This window comes from Lycorma delicatula, chromosome 6, assembly GCF_047948215.1.
Source record: "Lycorma delicatula isolate Av1 chromosome 6, ASM4794821v1, whole genome shotgun sequence".
NCBI lineage: Eukaryota > Metazoa > Arthropoda > Insecta > Hemiptera > Fulgoridae > Lycorma > Lycorma delicatula.
In genome coordinates, this window is record NC_134460.1 from 162,551,578 (window position 1) to 162,576,834 (window position 25,257).

At 31.4% G+C, this 25,257-nt stretch overlaps 1 protein-coding gene across 4 annotated transcripts in view; it reads left to right on the top strand.

Moving 5' to 3' along the window:
* Nucleotides 1–25,257, top strand: part of LOC142326441 (uncharacterized) — a 373,983-nt gene that overhangs the window by 114,189 nt on the left and 234,537 nt on the right. The window contains exon 1 of one of the 4 annotated variants that reach the window (XM_075368955.1): nt 11,660–11,679. The exons of the other annotated variants lie outside the window; for them this stretch is intronic. The gene's annotated coding sequence lies outside the window, so the exon portion shown is untranslated. Of the gene's footprint in view, nt 1–11,659; nt 11,680–25,257 lie in introns of those variants that run through there. 4 annotated transcript variants of the gene reach the window in all.

Genomic DNA, 25,257 nt, shown 5'->3' on the forward strand with positions numbered 1-25,257 from the left:
TTATAATCTTTTTACTTCCTTGTACGAAGTAAACGAAGTATTGTGATCGCGAAAAATTTCGGTTTTCAGATTTTAACGGAAATATCCATTTGGAACATCCCTGAAGTCCATTTTCACTATTTTCGGCGTGACGTCTGTACGTACGTATGTATCTTGATTTAGGACTGTTGTAACATCTAGTTCTGCACCGCCCTTTTCGGTTGCACTCGACTGAACCAAAATTGTCCAAAAAAGCCCAAAATACAAAAAAAAATTAACTGTAGTAATAAGCCCTCATTGAGAGCTTTTCAACGATATAAGTGGCACTTTTTTTCATTGATTCCAGAGTTATAGCCAAGTTAAATTTTAATTAATGAAATATTTGATTCTTACAAGGGGAAGGCACATCGGTTCGAATTCTACTTCATTTCCTTTTTATTATTACCTTTTTTTTAATTGAATATATTGATTTATTAACGTGTAGTTGTAAAGAAGTTTTACAATAAATAATAATTCAATAATAACAAAAAAAAAGAGAAAATCAGAAGTTATCAGTGAAATAAAAGTTTATTTACTTTTGAAAATGTGTATATGTAATTTAATTGGCGTAAAGGAAGTCATATGGTGTCCACATTAGTTTTTATTTTAAATAGCATTATATTAATTGGGCCAATTTATTAAAATTAATTATTAATTACTGGAATAAGAACTTAGATTTTTTTTACTCATTTATAGTTTTTATATTGCATAATTTTTAAGGTAAAAACATCATTTGAGCAAAGAGATTAAATCAGGCACAAATTTTGATATATTTGGTATTTATGAATCAAATTTTTTTGTTTCCTCTACCCGGTCAGTTAAACCAATAATTTCGCTGATAATAATAAGGCGTATAATTATTTACGATTTATATTTTATAATAATATTAACAATTTTTGTTTTATTTAATAAAATTATTAACTTAATGTACTAAATATTGTGTTGTTGCTTTCCTAAAAGCTGAATAATAATATTTACATTTTTATTTACAATTAAGTAAATTTTTCTTAATAAATTAATTTTTTTACCGTTTCCATTTCAAAATTTTTGATTATATTTATTTTTTGTTTTTATTATGAAAGAGCGGGCATCAACAGCTATGGTCATTATCCCGGTGGAAATTGGTAGCGTATAAAAAAATGCCACGCCTGACCGTGATTCGGACGCGGGACCTCCGCACGAAATGTGTAGACGCTACCTACTCGGCCAAGGTTGTCGGCTAGATTATGTTATGTCGATGATCAATCTGGTCGGTAATATTTTAAAACGTACCGTTTTAATTTACACATTCTTACTGTCGCTAATAAATTTTAAAACCTCAAATCCTTAGTTTATAGATGGAAAAGCAGTTTTATATTGAACCGTTGGTGTTTTTTTTTCATCAAAAATTATATCAATTTGTATAAATTATCGGTTATTTGGTTTCACACGTTTTCTTCAATGTCTTTTTTTACATTAATTAATTATAATAATGAAAATTAAATTTTAATTATACCTTTATTCTCACAAAATCATTTCTTCAGATTAAACAATTATTAATTTTGCGGATCGGAGTTCTAATGTGAGGAATTCATTATTCTTTTGAGAGAGAATCAGGTGTGTGATATGCTTATTACTTTTGGCACTAGTAATTGTATATAGTTAGACACTCTTTCTACCGAGCTGTTTACGAGACCATTGGCTTTCTCTCATACTTAATTCCCGAATGAAATTCATCTCTTGTGAACATTCACAAATCTATTACTATAAATCTGTTAAAATTGTTGTTATTAAAATAATAATTATTATTATCTTTTCCTGCTAAGATCACTATAGTTTTTATGTTTAGTACTGCTAACCTTTCTTAGCTTCATTCTTTTATCGCTTGTTGAGCGTTTCGGAACCACCACATCGTCAAAACTTATTGTACTAGTACTTTTTAATTTTTGTTAATCTTTAAATAGCATTTAATCAACGCTACTCCCTATATTTAACCTCGTGCCTTATCTGGCCTTCTTCTCGTTTATTTGCTATTAACGGTTAAACTTATCGCTTAATTTTATTTATCTCTTAATGTTTTCAATAAATTGAGTTCTTGAAAAGGACATCCGCTGATTGTTGATCTGTTTATTTATATTTTTTTTATTGTTACTTTTTAATTTAAAGATTTCTAGATTTTCTAAAATGTTCATTTTTTTTCTTTTAACACATTTGCGAAGTAATTTCATGGATTCTTACATTTTAATTCGGTTATGTTCTTTTACTAAATGCGTTGCTTAATTAGAAGCTTGTTTTTGATTTTTAAAAGATTCATGCATTCGCTATATCATAATTTTAACTTTCTTCCCGTTTGTCCGATGTATGTTTTATTGCATTTGAATTTTAAATTGAGTATACCATTACTATTGTATATATCTTTTTCTTTTATATTACTTTTAAATATGTTTTTTAGTGTGTTATTTGTATTTATAGCCATTTTTAAATTATATTTACTATAAACAGTTATTTATTAGGGTAATTTCTTTCCCGCTATATGTTAATTTATTCCATTTAAAGGTTTCTTTATAGTTTTTTTCTTTTAATTTGTTTCTATTTTAATTAATTTTTCTGATCATTTGGTTTTTATACCCGTTACTTCCTGCAATTTGAAAAATAGTGTTGAACTCTTTTTTATATGCTGGTTTCGTTAATGATAATTTATGTATTTTGTCATATATTTAAAAGCCGTTAATCGATGCTCCATTGGATGATTCGAATCGTAAGCTAAGATGTTATCTGTATAAATTTGTTTTTTGTATATCTCAAAATCTAGATTATTATTTCTCTTTTTTGTTAGGTTTAAAAATTTAATGGTTTAGTCTTTCTCTCTCTCTCTCTCTCTCTCTCTCTCTATACATATATAAATATATATATATATATATATATATATATATATATATAATATACATATGTTTGTATATACACATTACCACATATTTGTGCGTTTAAGAATTTGTTAATATTCATGAACAGGTGATAAATTACATTCACCTTTCTTTTTGTCTGTTCATGATAATAAATAAATGAGTAAACAGGCATTATTATTTATAAACAATGAATTAAATTCATTTATATTAACGTAAAAAATGAATTTTCACAAATTATAAGATAAATAATTACCGTTGTTAAATCGCACTGACTCTGGCATGTTTTTAATATTAAATCGTATACTAGATTTGTTTTACGAGTAAAAACCGGTTTGCGTAAAAGAAGAATTAGGTTATACGTGATTCACGCATCAGTGGTTGTTTTGCTCAAACCCCTTTCCCTTTGTTATGGTCTCTCTTTCTCCTACCCCGCTCTCTTTCGTTTTATTCACTCTCTTAACTTACTTTTTGCCGCGTTAGTTTTTATTAAAATGTCGTTAGTTAAACTGACCCTGACATTGTGAAACATGATTATAGGCTGTATTGAAAGATCATCATTTTATTTAGGATAATAGAATATTAATAGCGTGCTTTGATGTTCGGTTATTTATATTATAAGATTTTAATATAATACAAAAAGCTGGCGTGCAATGTCGTTTAACTTTCTATGTCTATATAGAACTTAAAATTTAATCCTTTCTCTATTTGTAAACATGAAAGTTATTATACGAACGAATGCCTTATCTTGCTTCTTTTTCTGTTTGTCTGCCATTTTGTGTTTTTAAATGAAGTTTTGTTTACACCTACCAGACATCTTCTACAAAATAAAAATATTTAAAAATTTTATCTCAGGAAATTATAAAATGACGGTTTTTTAAAATGTGTTAATCATTAACAGTTCCGTAAACATTAGTTTTATTGAATTAAATATTAATTATGAACTTCTGTGCTTTTTTTTTTTGCGAACAACAAATTATGAATAATTTGTTGAAATCTATTGACAAATAGTTGAGATATGGCTGAAATTGTTTTAACTGGAGCGCAAAGATTGTGCGTGAAAATAGACACAAAATTTAGACTGCAAAATTTCCAGTTTACATCCCTAGTGACAAGAGGGTAAGGTGTTACCCGATTTCACATTTTATTAATTTACTTCTATTATTAAACCGATTTTGTATTACTGCCCAAAATTTATTTAATCTGTAAATAACTTTTAAGGGAATCATTAACGGGTTATTAATACCTTTTGGATTTTTTTAATTTTTGTTTACTTTATCTGCTTTTCAAGTTGTGGCTGTTATTAACGATGTAGCTGCGAATTAAGGGGTTCAAATGGGATCCTAATCTTTTTTTACTAATTTCTTCCTGATTCGAAGTAAAGGAAGTATTATGATCGCGGTAGATTTCGGTTTTCAGATTTGAAGGGAAACATTCATTTTGCCCCTCCCTGAATCCATTTTAACTATTTTCGGCGTGACGTCTGTACGTACGTATCTCGTATAACTCAAAAATGATCAGCCATAGAATGTTGAAATTTTTGATTTAGGAATTTTGTAACATCTAGTTCTTCACTTCCCCTTTTGATTGCAATCGAGTGGACCAAATGCGTCCAAAACATCTGGATTTTGGACGTTTTCTTAGCTGCAGTAATAAGCCCTCATTGAAAGCTTTTCAACGATATATCGTAAGTGGTACTTATTTTCATTGATTCCAGAGTTATAGCCAAATAAAAATTTAATTAATCAAATATTTCGACCTTACAAACTTTTAAACTTTTTTAAATTTTAAACTTTTTTAAATTTTAAAAAAATAAAAATTAAATAATAAAATAAAATAATAAATTTATATTTAAATATACTGTTTATACGTATAAAATGAAATTCAATTTTACTAACACTTCGACACCGGTTTTTGTGATTTTAACATTTTTACATTCTACATATTTTAATTTTAATGATCTCAAATTGAAGAATAAATTTCCTGAGGATGGTCGAATGACCGAAAGTGCTAGAAAAGAGAACGCGGACGAATCGTTGGTAAGGTTGAATTTCATTTTATTTATATATAAATATTATATACCAATTGTGCCGTGCTTAAAAAACTTAACTTAAATATATAGGTTTATTAGTAATTATTAACCTGTGATTGTAAAGAAAAGTTTTACAATAATTAATAATTCAATAATAACAATAAAAAGAAAATTTAAAAAATATCAGAAGTTATTAATGAAAATAAATTTTATGTATTTTTCATTATAAAAAAATCTGATGTGGACAACACATGACTTCCTTGTACGCCTATTAAATTACATTTACACATTTTCGTAAAGTGAAAAGTACATAAAACTTTATTTCATTAAAAACTTCTGATATTTTTTCTTTTTTAATTATTGATTATTCATCGTAAAACATTTTCACAATGAGAGATTAATAATTTATAAATCAATATATTTAAATTAAAAATAAGTTAAAAAAAAAGGAGATGAAGTCTGATTCTAACCGATGTGCCTTCCCCAAGGTCTAAATATTCATTAATTAAAATTTTATTTGACTATAACTCTGGATCCAACGAAAATAAGTATCACATATGAGATATCGTTGAAAAGTTCTCAATAAAGGCTTATTACTGCAGTTAAGAAAAAGTCCAAAATTCAGATTTCTTTAAATTTTGGGCTTTTCTTAGACACCTTTGGATCAGTCGATTCCAATCAAAAGGGAAGGTGCAAAGCTAGATGTTACAACAGTCCTAAATCCAAAATTTCAATATCCTACGGGTAATCGTTTTCGAGTTATGCGAGATATACACGTACGTACGGGCGTCACGCTGAGACTAGTCAAAATGGATTCAAGGATCGTCAAAATGGATATTTCCGTAGAAATCTTAAACCGAAATTTTTCGCGATAACAATACTTCCTTTACTTCATACAAGGAAGTAAAAATGTGTATATGTAATTTAATAGGCGTACAAGGAAGTCATGTGGTGTCCGCATCAGATTTTTTTTGGCATTATAATATTAATGACCCAATATTTAAGGACCCAATGTTTTTTGCTTAGAGGTTTGTTTTTTCTCAATTATACGTATAATTCTGAATAATGTTTTTTTAGAGAAAAACGTCATTTGATAAAGGAGTTCAAATCGGAACAAAATTTTGTATTGAACATTTTGTTCTTTTTCGCAGTTGTACTTTAAATATAAATTAATTAACTAATTAATATTTAAAAACCCCAATGCCGTATTTGAAATAAAAATCAGTCAAGACAAAACCGGGAAAGTTAATTCTTGTGTTCGGGAGCATTTTGTTTTCTTATTTCATTTATTATATTTGATTTTTTCTTTAGTTAGACAAATTTTTTACCAGTTTTTAAACCTTTTGCCAGCTTTTTTTGATTACTTTTCTTCTTTATTTTTTATTATTTTTGGAAAAATATAAAAATTAAAATAGATGTTTTACCTTGTTGACTTATAAACAGGAAAATTAGTTTAAAAGTAATAACAATAAAAATAACTATGTGATCTACCTACAATATTCTTATCTAAATGGCAATCTATCCTCGGGTATCGTTTTGTTATATAAAGGAAAAATCATATTAAGCCTAGAAATCAGATTGACTTTAAAATCAAAATTAAAGGCTGGACTTCAACTATGTAAACAATCGATTTAAATATGTAAAGAAATAAAAAAATTAAAAATGTTTTAGTCGATAACGTGTTCCTATAAATGTATACATATTTTTTAAACGTATTTGTAGGTAAGGGAATGACTTTGAAATAATTTCATCAATGATGAGCACCAAAGGAATTTTACTCGTATATAATTGTATATAATTTTTAAATGAAAAATTAAGATATATTAATTTGAATTTAATTATTTGTATTAATTTTGGAAAATTAGGGGAAAATATTTCTCGAATAATTAAAAAAAAAAAAATTCTGTCTGAATCCTGTTTATATGAATAATATTTTATACGTGTGAAATTATTCTCGATAAATATTCAAAAAATAAAGAAGATTATAGGTTATGTTTGTATTTATTTTATGTTGTAATGCGGGTAAGGCTGGCGTTCGAAAGTTGAACATTATACAATGATATTCTCCAGAGACATATTGAGGTCACCTGTGTGTACGTTGTATATTTCTTGTTGATTTATCGAAACATAAAACGTGTGTGTTCCGGAAAATGTTTACTTTAAAACAAGCACGAATGATATACACACGCGCATACATACACAGAAGTAGCAGACGATGGGTAATATGAAACACCTTTCCTTTTATGATCGTTCAGTTCAGTTTAACTGTAATTTACTGCCGCATTTTTAAATGTTGTTACAGTTCATAACACTTTTAAGGCATTTGTAAGATTAAATTGCATTAGTAATAATATATATATATATATATATATATATATATATGTATGTTTGTATCGGAGGCTTATAATTACCTTTGTTTCTTCAATTAAGCTCCATTAAGTATTAAAACAAAACAAAACCGTTAAATAAATTTTCAACAGTTAAAACCATACAAAGATTAAATTTTTGCTCGCCTGCTTCTTCCTCAAGCGATCTATTTCATCGGCATGAAACCACCACAACCCAAGCCGTCATGGGGTGAAGCAACTGAAATATTTTAAATGGAAAATGTACACTTGTGATAGATTATTTAAAAGGATATTTAAAAACAAAAATTTTGACTTAAAAAACTTCGAGCCACGAAAACTCTAACCAAAATTGCGGTTGTTTAATATTTTTCACAACTAGTTTTAAAAATAGTATACATATTTCTTAAATAACTGTTCTCCAGCGGAAATTTAATATTAAAAAGTACAGCAAATTTGCCTATCTCCAAAAAAAACTATTTTCGATACGAGACTACACATACACCCCGATGAAATGAAATGCCTAATCGTTTCATATAATTTAAAGTTTCCCTGGCCTGTTTGGCGGAGTGTAGCATCTCCGTCTTTTATCCGGAGGTTCTGGGTTTGAATCCGGTTAGGCGTGGCGTTTTATCACACGCTAAAAAGTTAATTTATCATTATCATCAATTTACAGTTGGTTACAGCGTGGCGATAAAGAGTAAATTAGGCGAGCGGGACGACCCCCAAAAAATCGCTAAGAAACATGAAAAACCGATCAGCATCGTTCTAATCGGTAATTTCTATCTTAATTTATGACAGGCGTCGATAGCCCTGTGAGAAAACCTGTCAAAGCATGAACGGTTTTCCGCGAGGGCCATCTTTATTTTTCTGTTTAACTCCCGGAACCACCGTCAGGATTACTTCAGAGGATGATATGTTTGAGTGTAAATAAAGTGTAGTCTTATACAGTCTCAGGTCGACCATTTCTGAGATGTGTGATTAATTGATACCCGACCACCAAAGAACACCGATATCCACGATCTGGTATTGAAATCCGTAAAAAAGTAACTCCCTTTACTAGAATTTGAACTTTAGAACTCTCGACTTCGAAATCAGTTAATTTGTGATGACGAGTTAATCACTAGACTAGGTGGGTTATTTCCGCGAGGGACTATAAGTTATTAAATGCACGCGCCAGTCGGTTGAAGTTCAAAATTAAAAATTTAATTTCAATAAATGTTCTAAAAGAAAAGTCAAAACAAACTTTAAATAATTTATCGATACCGTTTATCCAAAAAAATACAAGTCCAAAAGCAGCTTCTTCAATTCAAAGTAATTTTCAAATATATCGGTTATATTTAGATATAATAATAATAATAATATATATATATATATATATATGTTGTTATTAAATAGTCTGATTAGGAATGAAAGTACATAAAAATGCACCTTCAAATTTAGTATTTAGTATTGTATATTTTTTGTAATCAGTCAGCACGCGTACGCAAATAACTGGTGCAACAGGCAGCTCGAGTGCCTGCCGCTCGCGCTGCGTATAGTGTAATTTAAATTTCCATAACTTTTTCTGAGGCATAACTTTGTGAAAAACTTCATAATGCCTTAAATTTTAATATTCTGAGTTAAAAGTGAAAATTCAAAAGTTCGTCATCGAATATGTATATATTCATTTTCGTAATTGAATATGTTAACTCGTGAAACTTCACGTATAATTTTCAAAAAAAAAACATAACTGGTGGAAAATGCTTTGGAAAATTCACTCTGGTCTTGTTTTTTTTTATGAATATCTTGAAGGTCATACCGTTAAAATTTCGTAAAGAAAAATTAATATCCGGCTGAGATACAACGGCTTAAAACATTAAAAAATCATGAAAAAATATTTTTCTAATTTTTTCATAAAATGTTAATTTTCACAATTTTCCCCCGATTTCGGGGGAAAATGCTGATATTATAAATACCGGGTATTCTTTGGTGGTTGGGTTTCAATTAACCGCATGTTTCAGGACTAGTCGACCTGAGTCTGTTCCAGACTAGATATTTACAAGTACATTTACACACACTGTAGTTACGTCAGGCCTGGCAAAGCCGGTAGTAGTAATTGCATTTGCCTATAAACACACACAGATCGGGCAGTAGCTGATAAACTGACCGGAAAAATACACGCGCGCGCACATGCTCGCACCTACTATGAATGTTATTTAAGGGTAAGAGAAACTTTAAATAACTTTACAACAGTTAAATATAAAATAATAACATTTAGCATATACGCCTACGTGGAAATTATCTTTTTTTTTGTATGAAACCAACCACACTCCCTCATGTTGAGACATATCAAAATTTTAAACAGAAACCGTTAAGGTGTAAAGTGGTGGCAAATAATTTTAAAGGGCCTTGAAAAATCAAATAAAATGACGTAAATTACTTCGGGACACAATAAATTTAATTAAGTAGTTCCAAAAGTGGTATGCAGTACTCCAAGTAGTTGTCTCATACTGAAGTATTGTTTTAAGTTAAGGGGATAGCTAAATTGTTTCCTGTTTCACTTTTGAGGAGCTACTTAAAAGGTACTGTAGACGATTTTTGAAATTAGATGTGAAAATATAACACGGCTACCATTTTGGTTAGAGTTGTCCAAGTTTGAAGTTTTTTAAACCAAAGATTTTGTTTTTAATTATTTTAAACAATCCGATCTTTTATATTTGATGATATTTTATTCATATTAAATTTTTGAGTTCATCCTCCTCCATAGTAGCTTGGAGGGTTTGGTGATCTTATATAAAGAAACAGATTGTTTTGAAGTAAAAGCATTTGCTAAATTTTATCTATCAGTGTTCAAAGGTTGCAAAATTATTTAAGAATTTTCATACTTGTTAATGTTCTGAATATATATATATATATTAGGTGGCCGGGAAGTCACCGTACCAGTAAAGTTAACGAAAAATTTGAGTTACGATATGTGTTTAGAACATACGGTATTTTCAGTTAGGGTCAGTTGGCAACAGTTTTTTACAACTTCCCACAATCTGAGTTAAAGAGTTGTGCTAAAATGGCTGACACGAGCAGTTACAGTGTCGAGGCGTCGTTAATGACAAGTAACTCGCCGGGTTGGTCTAGTAGTGAATGCGTCTTCACAAATCAGCTGATTTGGAAATCGAGGGTTCCAGCGTTCAAGTCCTACTAAAGTCAGTAATTTTTACACGGATTTGAATATTAGATCGTGGATACCGATGTTCTTTGGTGGTTGGGTTTCAATTAACCACACAACTCAGGAACGGTCGAACTGAGACTGTAAAAGACTATACTTCATTTGCACTCATACATATCGTCCTCTGAAGTATTATATGAACGGTAATTACCGGAGGCTAAACAGGAAAAAGAAAGTTTAGTGACAAGTGTACGGGTTCAGGAACGACAACATACGAATTAAGCATTGAAGCTAATTAGTGATAAGTTTCGGCAACGCTTTAGTAAGCCGCTGCCACTAAAAGCAACAATGTAGACTTGGGAAAAACACGCATTTGAATCAGGCATTGTTAAAGATAGGCCGCGGATGTTGCTCTATCGGATCATGATGGAACGAGTACGTTTGTAGCAGGATGAAGCACCTGTACATGTTGCTCTATCGGTACGCGCGTTTTTGAATAAAAAATTTCTAGGCCGTTGGATCGGTCTTGGTACTCCAGTGTCACTAGCTCCGTTATCATGGCCACCTCGAAGTCCTGATCTCACCGCGCCAGACAATTCATCGTGGAGAATTATCAAGGCACACGTATCTGCACGTCGGTACACCACAAATGAAGAATTGGGTGACGCTGTGAGGGACGCCTTCCGTAACATAACACCAGAAATGTTCCGTCGCATGTCACAGAGGAAGTGACGACGTGTAGAAATGTGTGTGCAATATGAGGGCGAACACACAGACCCACTGAACACTGGACCATTAAAATTAATACTATATATCGAGTGAGTAAATAAAATAAGTCGTCATTATTATATCGCATTTGTCATTTATAACTCATTACAAATTTTTAGTTCTAACTTCAGAGGATACCGTGACTTACCGGTCACTCTCTCTCTCACTCTCTCTCTCTCTCTGTATGTGTGAGAGAGAGAGAGAGCGAGAGAGAGAGAGAGAGAGAGAGAGAGAGAGAGCGTTAATAACTCCAGAACAACTACTTTTACCTCTTTATTTATACGGTGAATCTTATTATAAATTTAGAATTTCGCAGCGTACGTGCATAGTTGGTTGTCTATAATAAACTATTTGAGTTGCAGTTCTAGATATTTACGTATTTTATCAAGTTACATCTGGTTTTGTTTTAATACTTCCTGGCAGTAGCTTGCGGCCTGCTTGTCAGTTTAATTTATACGGTTGACTGCATGTCAACGATTTGCAGTAGCGGTGAGTACACAATAGTTATAGAATGTAATAATGTTAGGTACCGATGAGGCGACGACCCGCATTATTACGTAGTGTTTCTGATCACGAGTGTCGGTCAGCCGATTATCCGGCAGTGCTGTCTTATTATTTTAATTCTTTTTTTTAATATATTTTTTTTTTTTTTACAAAACTTTCACGAAGCAATCTATCGTTTCCCGCTTCTTTTCCTTTTCTTTAAACAATATAATAATTGACGATCGTTAAAAATGTCGACCGTTCCGCGTAGCGCGGACCACATCTTGTCTCTTCGTGATTTCTCTCCCACTTTCCCCAGTGACACCCGTTAATAATAATCGGTATATAAAAATGGTGTCGTTTATAATCTCGTGTTTTCTCCATTTTTTATTTTATCTTTTTCTCTAAGTCGGTAAACGCGTTTTATAAAATAATATTATTTTATAATAATAATAAAAATTCATCGACTTCAAAAACGTCTGTTAATTTTTTTATTTTGAACCAGATTGTTCTAAATATATTTCTTGTCACTGTCATTCTCGATAAGCGAGATGCAGGATGAGATCAAAGGATAGAAGTTGAGCGTAGAGAAAGGAGGTCTCGATGAAACTTCAATGTTTAGTTAGAAGACAACACGCACGCGCGCGGGCTTTATTAAGATAAAAATATTTCTGTGCGGATAACCTGTTTATCAATTGAAACATTAAGGTTCATATCCATCATACAGTTGCTGTCATTATTAATTAATATATACATTAATTTCAGTACAAATTATAACGTACGATCGATTCATAGACTTATTTTTCCTTCCCGTGACGTAACATAATAAGTAATTTATTATAGTCGTTAATATTTATGACCGTTGTAATACATTTCTACTATAAATTAATTTTAAAAAACTTCCATCTATTTTGTTTGTTTATTCTTTAAAAAATTTTAAGCGAGTAATTTATGGAAGCCTAAAATCTGTCTCTTTTAATTTAATGATCCCCTAGGAAGGAAAATGGTTAAAATTTCTCTTGGTTGACTTTATCTTGTTTATAATTTTGAAAAATCTTATTGGTTCAAATTTTCTTTTTATCCCTGTGAAATCCATTATCGCTAAATAAATCACGAAGATTGTTTGTAGCGAATAGAAGTAAAAAAAATCTTTGTTAAAAAAGAAAGGTAATTGTGAACCTTAACGTCCTGAACCTTAATCTTTTTTAAATTGAAGTTTGTTGAAAAATATGTTATATAATTAATAAAAATAAAAATAGCCTAGTTATCTTCCTCAGAATCTGTAATGGCAGTAGCGTTGTTGGAGAACTCTCATCATATAATCAGGATACAATGAACCACCTAAATAGGTAAAATATAAATATAATTCGTATATTTAACGTTAATTAGACGAAGTTAGCGAGCGTAGGTTATGTTTGTTTAGGTTATATTGATATAGTGCGCGATTTGTCATTACACGGAATCAACATAATCTAATCAAACATAACCTACGCTCGCTTTGCTCGCTAACCTCGTCTGAATAACGTTAAAAATAAAAATTATATACAAGTTATACGTACAGGTGATTTTATTTTTACATACGCAGACGATTGGATTTCAGTTGCAGTTAACAACGCTACTGTTATTACAGATTCTGATTAAGAATAATGAGGTAATTTCACCCTTCCGACTTTTAAAACTTGTATTTTTATTAATTATATAATATACTTCAATTTGAACAAGGTTAAGGTTGAGGATATTCAGCCATACAATTACCAAAAGAAATATTAAATACAAAAAATTTCAAAATTAAATTTACGAAATAAATTTTTTGGCAGAAAGGGTAACGTAACCAAATTTAGAATTAAAAAAAAAGTAAACCAAAAGTTATTTTAGGGAATATTTTATGAATTCTAATCTTTCCAAAATTAACATTTTTGTAATATACATCCAATGATACCGTAATTTTGCTCTACATAGTAGAAAATAACCGTATTTCTGGAGGGGTTCTACACAACAGCTTTATTTTAATTATGGCTTTAAATTAATACGGTTTGTTAATTATAAGATATATATAATAATTTAAGATATTTTGACTCTATCCTAACCTTAAGGATATTATATTCTCTTATTAAATGAAAGAACAGTAGCTTTACAAAGACTTTTTAAACCGGTATTATAAATTAACGTAAGCTCAATTTGAAGCTAACGTGGTCTAAATATTGTAGTATAAAGATACGACGACGGTGGTAAAAACACTTCAAAAGATTTTTAAACATTTTTACACAAGTTTTATTTCCAAACAAAGAATTGATAAGTCCTCGTTCATCTTTGGTGTAATGTTACGTCCTCTTCCAGCAGTTGATAGAAAAAGGCTCTGAAGGCGTGAGAATCTTTAAAATAGTTTCCAGTTGAACTCATTATTCCTCAATGATTTTTTGATGAAGTACGGATGGAAAAATTGTATTCGATATTCCTCCTCATTTTCATGTATTTTGACTTCAATCACCACCTCGTCATTGATGGTGATGGTAGTCGTCAGTGATGGTGGTGTATTTAGCCTAACCACCATCGTATATGCAACTGGCTTAATTTTTTACATTTTGGCTTTTACATTTTGGTAAACCTATAAAGCAATCAGAAACACTAACCTCCTTGTGTACCGATACTAAGGTAAATTTTTCTGATTCAGAGGTCGCCCGGACTTTCAGAATACATTTCTGACTTGTTGGAACATAACTGTTAAAGGTTCTTGTTTCTTGGACTGTTGTGATTACCTGATAATGAGAACTGAGGTATTTTTCAATCTCTTGAACATTTTTATTAGAGCAGAAAATAAATGTTACATTTTTAAAATTGTCTTTGGAATAATTGTGCATTTCAGAATGTGTAACAATTTGATTGTTGACTGGCCTTTGAAGGTTTGCTTTAGTCACAGTTCTTTTTACAGTTCCACCAATACCATCACATGGTCCTTTTCCATGGTATGAGGCAAAAAAATTCAGCTGCGATTTCAAAATATTCTTGGTGGTAGCACAAATTTATGATTTTTTTGTTGTTTTTATACTGAACCGAGGAGCCATCAGAAAAATAAAATATTGTTTAACTTGTGGTAACAGTGTTTTTACTTTATTTATGACTTGCTTTTGGAAGCAGAAGATGTAGTATTGTGCTTCAAGTACTCACTAATCACACGGTAACTTTGGCTTTGTAATTTTCCTTCTTTTTTAAAATATATGAGAAATGGATGTACTGTAGCATATGTTTTTGGCCAGTGATATAACTGGATTTTTTCCTGTATCACAAAAGGAAAATTTTGTGAGAAGTCTCCCATTACAATACATTCACCCTCCAACAAGTTTTTCTTTTTAATGTTGAGGAAATTAGCTTGTTTTTTTTGCAACAAAATGATGCCTTGTTAGATTACTTAAGTTTTCAGTAAGGTTATCTAAGTACTCTTGAAATGGAAGAATTTTGAGTAGCTACTTCACAACGGTGAAGAGAAACCCATTGTTTGAAGATAATTTCAGAATCAAAATCATCCCAGCTCTCTTGCAGTAATCTGAGCACTTCATTAGTGCCTGGACATTTTTCACGCTGTGACAGCATGCAGATTTCATATCTACATCACATAGCATGGTTGAAAGGAGAATTTTATAACCAAATTTCTTTTTTAGAGCAGAAAACATGAGTTTTACATTTTGGTGGGTGACACTCACAAATAGAGAGAGCAGCTGACCCACCAGCCTGAACACAAAATTTAGGTCTTAAATCAGCCAATCAAAAAAAATGTTTAAGTGTTTTTCTTTGAAGGCTGTGTTCAATTCTTTTAAGTTACATAAGATGAGCTTTTTAGAATTTTAATTTTCTTCCTGTCGGCTTGTCTTATGAAGACAAAATCCTTCTTGCCTGGCAGCATTCGGCGGTGCTCATCATTCAAGTAAAAATCTTGGACACATTTAATAACATTTTCATGAATTAAGTGACTGGTTTTCTTTTTGGCGATTTGTGGCAAAATTCCACTTGTTTTAACTAATTGTTTGGATTGACGGGCAAACACTGACTAACACTAAACTGATTTTGAATTTTTTGAATGCTCCAGATTTTTGTTAATAAAATTAAAATATTAATTTTTTTCGGAGTTGGTGTAACTGTTTTCATTTTATCTTTTATTTTAATCATTAATTCTTCATATCCCCTACCTAAATCAGCCTTTCTTTTTCCTGTTTAGCCTACGGTAACTATTTAGGGTAGCCTCCGGTTGATTTAGACAAATTAATTTCAGCAGACCAACGTCGGGAGTAAGCTTGACTTTTGAAATTTCATGGATGAGTGATTGATGGGTTGCGTTTTATATGGGACACTCTGTGTCTCTCCCTCGTAGCCTTGCGTGCAACTCCCTATATGCGCATGCGCACAACAGCCAAAGACCGCGCCGTTGGAACTGTGAAGAGCACAGTTCCATACAAAGATTTTTGTATCTTTTTCATAAACCTGGTGGGTGGCTACTGGCATTAAGCTTAAGGATTATATATTGTACAAGTATAAAGAAAAAATGACTCGTATTAAATGTTATCCGTAATATCAAATGGAAATAAGGGGGTGCTGCAGTTCCACAGCGCCTATACGCTTGGCGCCACTGATTAAATATTACACGTCGAAGCTTCTGCGACATGTAACGGCTCGGTTTTAAGTGGTTCAACCTACAGACGAGTACGTGTTTGTACAGATATCGGGGAATATAAAGTAATTTCAAATAATATTTAAAAACTCGAGTTATAGAAATTCGAATTATAAATTTATATTATATTTTAATATTATAATCCACAACGATCATTACTTCCAGTTTGTAGAGGTTTCTCCTTTCAGTTAATTATTTCATGTCAAACAATATGTCTCGCAAACAATTATAATAGCAGTAATACCAAGAAGGGTGCCAAAGTAATAAGAGTGATGCCAATCTTACATTGATTACATAGCGTAGCGCTTCGTAATTAAAGAAAGTTTTATACTGTTATGAGTGTTATGTAACTAGCAACTGACCTCTTCATTTTGCTGCACAATGATGTATATAATTAAACTTATTACTGTTCGTATTTTGAGATTTACTATAACTTTGTTGTCGTAAAACATATTAATATTTATTATTATGTAATTTAACTTTTATTCTACGAAATTCTTTCCAGTTTTGTTTGTTTTTCTAAAGTTACGAAAACAAATTTATTTTGTAATTCGTACTACTTATTATGTTAATTATATAAACAATTTTTTATTTTTTTTATTTTGAAATTTGTATTGTCACAGGTCGATTAACAATTTTGTAATTTGTAAGGACTTTACGACATATTCTTGTTCTATATTCGAAAAATTATTATAACTTTTTTACTTCCTTGTACAAAGTAAAGGAAGTACCGACATGGCGAAAAATTTCGGTTTTCAGATTTCAATGGAAATATTCTTTTTGACCATCCCTGAATCCCTTTTGACTAGTTACGGCGTGACGTCTGTACCTACATATATATCTCGTATAAAAAAAAAAACGATTAGCTGTAGAATATTGAAATTTTGGATTTAGGACTGTTGTAACATGTAGTTGTGCACCTCCCCCTTTGATTGCAATCGACTGGATCAAAAGTGTCCAAAAAAATACCAAAATCCAAAAAAACTGGATTTTGGACTTTTTTTTAACTACAGTAATAACCTTTCATTGAGAGATTTTCAACGATATATCATAAGTGGTGCTTATTTTCTTTGATTCCAGAGTTACAGCTAAATAAAATTTTAATTAATGAAATATTTGGATCTTACAGGGGGAAGGCACATCGGTTCGAATCCGGTTTCATTTCCTTTTTTTCTAAATTTAAATATATTGATTTATTAATAATTATTAACCTCTGATTGTAAAAAAAAATTACAATAAATAACGATTCAATAATTTTAAAAAAAATTAATAAAAAATATATGTAATTTAATAGGCATACAAGGAAGTCATGTGGTGTCTACATTAGATTATTTTTTTTATATCATTTGGTTTAGTAGAGATTTCTTACTATTATAAATCCTACAAGAAAGTTTTTATATTGAAACCAAAATTATTTTAATAACAGTAAACTCTTAAGGTTAATAGATTAGTAGTATAACATGAAGAAATAACAAAAAATATCGCCTTGTTAAATACGCGTATATTGCATATAATAAACTGAGTCTCTGGATTCGTATATCTTTTTACATATTAAACGGTCGTTGATTACGTACGAATCGTAATAATCCTTATCGTAGTTTCAAATTTTTACGGTAGTTTATTAGTTAACTTTCTTTCATACACTAAAGTAGTATTAAAAGTGAAAAAAAAGAAATACCGGTGAACCAGAACGAACGGTTAAATTTATAACAGCAAATATTAAAAACTGTTCCTTCTCGCATATATACGTTGTCGTATTAATGAACAACATTAATATTTCTAAATTTCACCCCGGTTAAATTAAATGAGGCGAATTCAAATCTGATTTCATCTATTTTATAATTGGTGCTCGGTAGTACTTTCACTATTCAAGAATTTTATTGGTTTAATGATAAACTTGAAAAAAAGGAGCGACTGCTGCTTCAGTATTAGACAACATATTAGCAGTAGTATTGATTAAATTTATTGTTTCTCAAATTAAAATTATATTTATTTTCTTTTTTTTGTGTTAATTATATCTTATACATTCGAAGGTGTGAGCGGTTAGATACAAATAAAATTAATGTTCATTTATGCTACATATATGAAAGAAAAAATGTCTGTATTATTAGTAATAATAATGATCTGGTCTACAAAAAAAAAAACTTTTGGCAACATCAATGAAATTATCTACTTGTAATGATTTTACAGCAAGAAATTTAAAAAAAAAAATGTATATTTTTTTGTGAACAATATTATACGACCACATTTCATAAAAATAATAATAATCAAGCATTGAGTTTATTAAGAATCTTTTTAATTTTTCACCACATACTTAGGCGATAATACATAGGCATAATATGTTATGATAAAAAAAGAAGATAATAAGATAGGGTCAAAATACCCTAAATAATCAGATTTTCTTTTTTTCCGTTTGTATGGAGTGAAATCTTTTTCTTTTATCTTTCAGCAGTAGTCGCCCGTCATTTCTGGGTCCCACCGGTCTTTGTATCGGATCTCTATGGTTCTAATGTCCTTCGGAATTCTCTCTCCTTCTTCTTTTTTCCTGTTTAGCCTCCGGTAAACCGTTTAGATAATACTTCAGAGGATGAATGAGGATGATATGTATGAGTGTGAATGAAGTGTAGTCTTGTACATTCTCAGTTCGACCATACCTGAGATGTGTGGTTAATTGAAACCCAACCACCAAAGAACACCGGTATCCACGATCTAGTATTCAAATCCGTACAAAAATAACTGACTTAGGATTAGAACGCTGGAACTCTCGACTTCCAAATCAGCTGATTCGGGAAGACGCGTTTACCACTAGACCGACCCGGTGGGTTGAATTCTCTCTCCTTCTTCATTGCTAACTTCACCAAGATTTTTCGGAAACAAATGATATGCGAATGTAGGATATGTATTTTTAGCGAAATTCGACACCCCATAGGTTGATAGAACATAAAAAACTCTTTTATTATCTTCTTCATTATCGCCTAAAAATTCTTTTCCCACCATCACAAACAATTTCCGTGCTACTAATTCCTTTTTATTTGCGATTTCCTTTGCGAATCGCTTTTTTAATATCAAACCTAAAAAAGGTTTGATTTTTAGCTGGGAAGAGTAGGAAGAATAATCTTCTTCAGGTAAAACAAAAAGGGACTTACAAAACATTTTGATCACGTGGTTTAAAAGAAGTTCTCTTAGGTCAGTATTTTATTACAAAATGTCTTGCTCTGGTATTCCGCAGCTATAAAAACAGCAATATTTTGCGAACTCGATTTTAGGGCACATTAATAGCTATGACTTTAAAATCCCTAAGAATTTGTATATTACACTAATTGCGTTAATCTCCACCGTTATAAAACGGTATAACAGTGGAAACATTCATAATGACAGGTCGTTAAGTCGACACAATTTTAAAAACATGACGACCGCTGTTATATTTTTATATACTGTACATAACAACGAAGTTTTAGTTTTATTAAGAATATAATATACATTTTTAAGTTCTTGATTGTGGAATTCTATTCTGGAAGCGTTTGAACGCATAAAATAATTGTTGGTAACTGGATTTTTAAAAATTATTTTTATATAATCATACCAACGGACCGTTTGATAAAATTATTATACATAATAATCTTGGTTGAAAAGTGGCTCACGTTACACGTTACAAAACAAATATGAGGAACCCAATCTTTATATTAATCCCTAATTATACAACTAAAATTCAGTAATATTACACTTCTTTCTTTGTAAAACTACTTTGTTACTTTAATACAAAACGTCCATAAATATAACAGAATTTATGCAGTGACTTTTTAAAAGATCTGAAATGGAAATTTAACATTTTAAAAGTAAACTGCACTTAAAAAGGTTTGTAAAAGGTTCTGTGAATTTCTTATTTTTCTTTGTTTGATTATTAACGAGCAGATTGTCACGTTTACGCCGTTCGGCACGGATATTGAGAGATTAGCACATTAAAAATTTCTTATAAATACAATTTATTACTCTCAGTTATATAAATTAAAATAAGAAATAATAGTAGTAATAACTATAATAAAAATAAATATATAAACAAAAAAATTGATTTGGGCACCACATGACTTCCTTGTACGTCTATTAAATTACAAATACACTTTTTTTTTTTAATGAAAAGTACATAAAATTTTATTTCATTAATAAACTCTGATATTTTTTCATACTTTTTTAAAAAATTATTATTGAATTATTATTATTTGCGTAAATTTCTTTTTACAGAGGTTAATAATTATTAACAAATCAATACATTTAAATTTAAAAAAAAGGAAATAAATTTGATGCGAACCGATGCACTTTCTCCTTGTAAGATCCAAATATTGAATTAATTAAAATTTCATTTGGCTATAACTCTGGAACCAATGAAAATAAGTACCACTTATATCGTTGAAAAGCTCTCAATGAGGACTGACGTTAAGAAAAAGTTCAAAATCCAATTTTTTTTTTGGATTGTGGGCTTTTTTGGACACTTTTGGTTCAGTCGATTGCAATAAAAAAGGGAGGTGCACGACTAGATGTTACAACAGTCCTAAATCCAAAATTTCAACATTCTACGGCTAATCTTTTTGAGTTATGCGAGATATATACGTACTTACAGACGTCACGCCGAAACTAGTCAAAATGGATATTTCTGTTGAAATCTGAATTTTTTCGCAGTCACACAATACTTCCTTTACCTCTTACATGGAAGTAATAATAATTCAAATGAAAAGACAAGATTGATTTAATGACAGTTTAACTACCAAAATACAGTCCAATTTACTAAAAAGGTTATGATTGATAGAAAAAACTAATATTATATTGACGATAAGATAACAAAAAAAAAAATTATTTCTTACAATTCGCTTTCTGCAAGATCTTTTGTAAACAGTAAAATTAGTAACTTGTACTGTTAACAGAACAACTACCCTACCCTTTATGATTGAATATAATTCTGTCACTTTCACTCCTTCTCCAAACGACTTCCATCAAACTTATTATTTTCAACCACTGTCCAAAATGTAATACTAGTGACCAGTGGCGGCTCGTAGCTAAAATTAGTGGAGGTGCTGCTCCAGAAAATGTTTTTCTGGGCTTTTTCAAGTCCATGGTTAACGATTTCTGTAAAATAAAAGAACCGAACAAAATAAATGAAATAGAATAGGTGCAAGCAGGATAATAATCTAATTCTACGCTTTATCACATTCAAGAATATGGTACACGATTTTTAAGCACATTGTGCTTTCCGTATGGAGTGAAAACGAATAAATTCTAAAATGTCAATACAGATAATATTTTTAAGTATTATTAGATAACTTAAAATGTCCACTTAAAAACACTGTAGTCCAATGCTGTTTAATTTAAATTTCTATGTACACAGAAACAAATACATAATTAGTTTTTACTAATTACCTTCTCTTTCGCCCTTCCAGCGTGTTTTTGGACAGATTTAGCAATCAAACAGCCCTTGTTTTCCACCATCTTTTGATTACTATTGAAAAACAAAAACCGCTTTCATATTCTTTCCACCGACTAAACTAGAAAAGGGACGGAACAAGAAATGTTCCATACACACGCGGAGTAAAATAAAAACTACCTTCCACTAGCACGCCAGGGTCGGCACTGCGAGAGCGATAGTGCTTTCTTTCCCTCGCAGTCTCGCTTGCAGCTTCCTATGTACGCATGCACACAACAGCCAAATACCACGCTGGTGGAACTGTGAAGCGCACAGTTCCTTACAAAGAATTTTGTATATTTTTCATAAACTGGGGAATGACTACTGACATAAGCTGAAGAATTATACATTGTACACGTCTAAAGAAAGAATTAAAAAAAGGACTCATTATATTAAGTGTTATCAATAATATCAAGTGGAAATAGGGATGCTGCAGGTCCATAGTGCCTATACGCGAGCCACCACTGTTCGCGACGCAGTGTTCATTTGTTGTTATCAACGGAACGGAACGCAAGGATAGCGGGAGAGTTTATTATCCCCCTACTAATCGCAGAGCCTGCACGAATTTCCCTTGCTGCTGTGTCTTTCGTTTATCGGGCGGGTCATTATTTATTTAATGGCGGTTATAGAGCTTTGTGTTTTATTTGAGGACGGAATTACCATTTGATTGCTATCAAACACTTACTCATCGCTTTTATCGGCCGCTGCTCCGAACTCGGACTTGCAACACTAATTGACTCTGTCTGCTGGTCCCCGGCCGTATTTATATTTTTTAGCTTTCAAAATCTGTACCCGTCCTGTCCTTTTGACTATTCAAGCGCAATAATTTTTATTGTCCGCATATTCTACGCTTTTCTATAAATCCTTTTTCCGGATCGATAATCTGTCTGGTCGAACAAGAGCTTTTGGAGGTGCCGTTGTCTATATTACAAAGAACAAATTGTTAAACGAACCCTTTATTTCTTCTTTATTCTTAATTTAAACTTCTTTATTCTTAATAAAGAATCCCTTTTAATTCTTCTAGATTCTTCATTTTTATCCCCCCCCCCCCCACTCGCTCACTGTCTGTCTGACTTCTGAATTGGAAGTAACTGGTTACATCGGCCTCGTCACATTATGCTCTTTATTTTTTTAGTCTTGAACGATTCATGCATCTAGTAACATGTTTCGTCTTTATTCTTTTATTTTATTTTATATACACTCTCCTGGAGCCTGACCCGCAATTAAGCATAACTGAACTCCGGGAGGTGTCGTCGCCAACTCAACCTAACCAAGAAGCACCCGCGTCTTGTTTGTAACAGTTGCCTGCCTCTAACCGGGTCCCCCGAGGGGGCCCCAGACGTCTCTCGATCTTAACAGCTCGAGGGCTACGGAGTCTTCGTGTCTCATCATCGTCGTTCATCCCGGCAATGTCCCGACGAACGACGACTCCACAGGAGGCTGTCCATAATCCCTTGGCTACCTCGTCGTCCCTGGCTTTGTGTTGTAGTATCGTTGTTGTATATTCTGACACGGCCCTAAATTTGTCGACTCCAGATAGCATGTTCTGTACAATCGTGTCTAAGTCGAGGGGTCCAGTTATTTGTTCGCAGATGCCCCTCTTTCAACCATCCACTGTCGACACTTGAACACAATATGTTCAGGGGAATCGGTCTCCGCAATATAGGCACTCGGAATTGAGAACCCTCCTCCTCCCGAAAAGATACGACCGGAAGACCCTGTGTCCCGTTAAGAACCGGGTTAGCCAGAAATTGAGTCGGCCAAATTTGCGGTCAATCCACGGCGGGTCCATGGTCTCGTCTTTATTAAGACCTTAAAAGTTAATAGCTAAAGTTTCAAACAATGTATCAAATCTTTACTAGTACGAATTTGTATCGTGCGCGGACTCGAAAATATGAAAATAAATGTTTTTCAATTTAAATAAATTACAGTCTAATCTATAATATTCTGTTCACTTCTTTTCTACACGATTCATCAGCTAAGCTTTAAAATGTATGACAATATTTTATAACGACCATATAGAACAACGACTACCTCTCCGATGGGAATAAACGTAAAGAAATACATTCCATTACCATCACCTCGTACTTGTAGAAATCCCTATTACGAGGTAGTGAAAAAATAAGTAAAACGTTACGGTAGAGGGTGGCAATTAATGATACGGTAAGTTAAAAATGTGATATGCTTAGACACTTTTTAACGGTTCATATTTAAATTATAGGCAAATAAATAACAAAAAATATAATTTGGTACATATTATCAATGTTAATCTAAGTATTGTGACATTTGAAACCTTTTTTTTTACAAATCATGTTCTATTAACAGGGTTGAGAAAAAAAAAATTATGATGAAGGCCGTTCTCGTTCAATTAAAAAAAATCTATACCAGATGAACGAAGTTATTTTCGAAATATGTTTCTTTACCGGAGACTAAACAAAAAAAAGGAAAAAAAAAACGGGTGTCGAAACTATCCAGATACCTTCAATCAACAAACATTTCAAAAACTGTGATGATGTTAATAATAAAAGGTTTTTTAATTTTGGCTATTGTACCTCAAAAATTTCTAAATTTAAACCAATTTAATAGTTTACTCCATAAAATGTGGCCAGTACTTGGCTACAGCAGTTAGCTTCAACAGTTTAAATTATTATTATTAGATGCTAGTAATTGTTATATACAACTTGTATTAATAGAAAAATATTCTAAATTAAAAAAAAAGCTTTTTATTTAAAAGTTCTACTTTTTAGTCCTTTTCCGTTATTATTATTTATTTTAACTTCCGGGTCTACCGTTAGGTATCGCTTCAGAGGATGAGATGAATGATTTGTAGCGTGTATGAAAATGCCATGCCTGACCGGGATTCGAACACGGGATCTCTGGATGAAAAACCGAGACGCTACCACTCGCGCCACGAAGGCCAATTTTTGTTATTGCTTGGTTTTCTTTAACTCGCAATGTTTTTTTTCATCTTTGTCCTCAAATTTTGCATCTTTAATTTAACAAACTTCCTGACATTGCCGACTGATGAAATCTCGCAGTTACGAAGGTCGAGTGACAATACAATATTCCACCATTACGTTCGCAAACATACGGGGGTAAATTATGGGTGCGGATGTAAAAATTGCAAAACGGCTGTGCGGGGTTTTGGAGTCGCAGATGAAAAATCCGATAGCCGTTTGAGAAATCGAATGAGAAATCTTGTATAAAAACGTTTGTCGAAAATTGTCATAGTCGTGAAATAAACACTTTACTATGCAAAAATTTTACTATTTTGTTACTTTGCATAGTAAATGTTTGATATTTTATAAATATATTAGAAATTTCAGTTTACGATGTTTTCTTTTGAAATTCAAATTAGCCTGCTAATTAAACCGTGCAAAGTATGGTAACAATTTGATTAAAATCTGACTAAAAAGTGTAAACCAAGTTTTTAGAAATTTCAAGAATTCTTGTAACATTATTACTTTCGGTT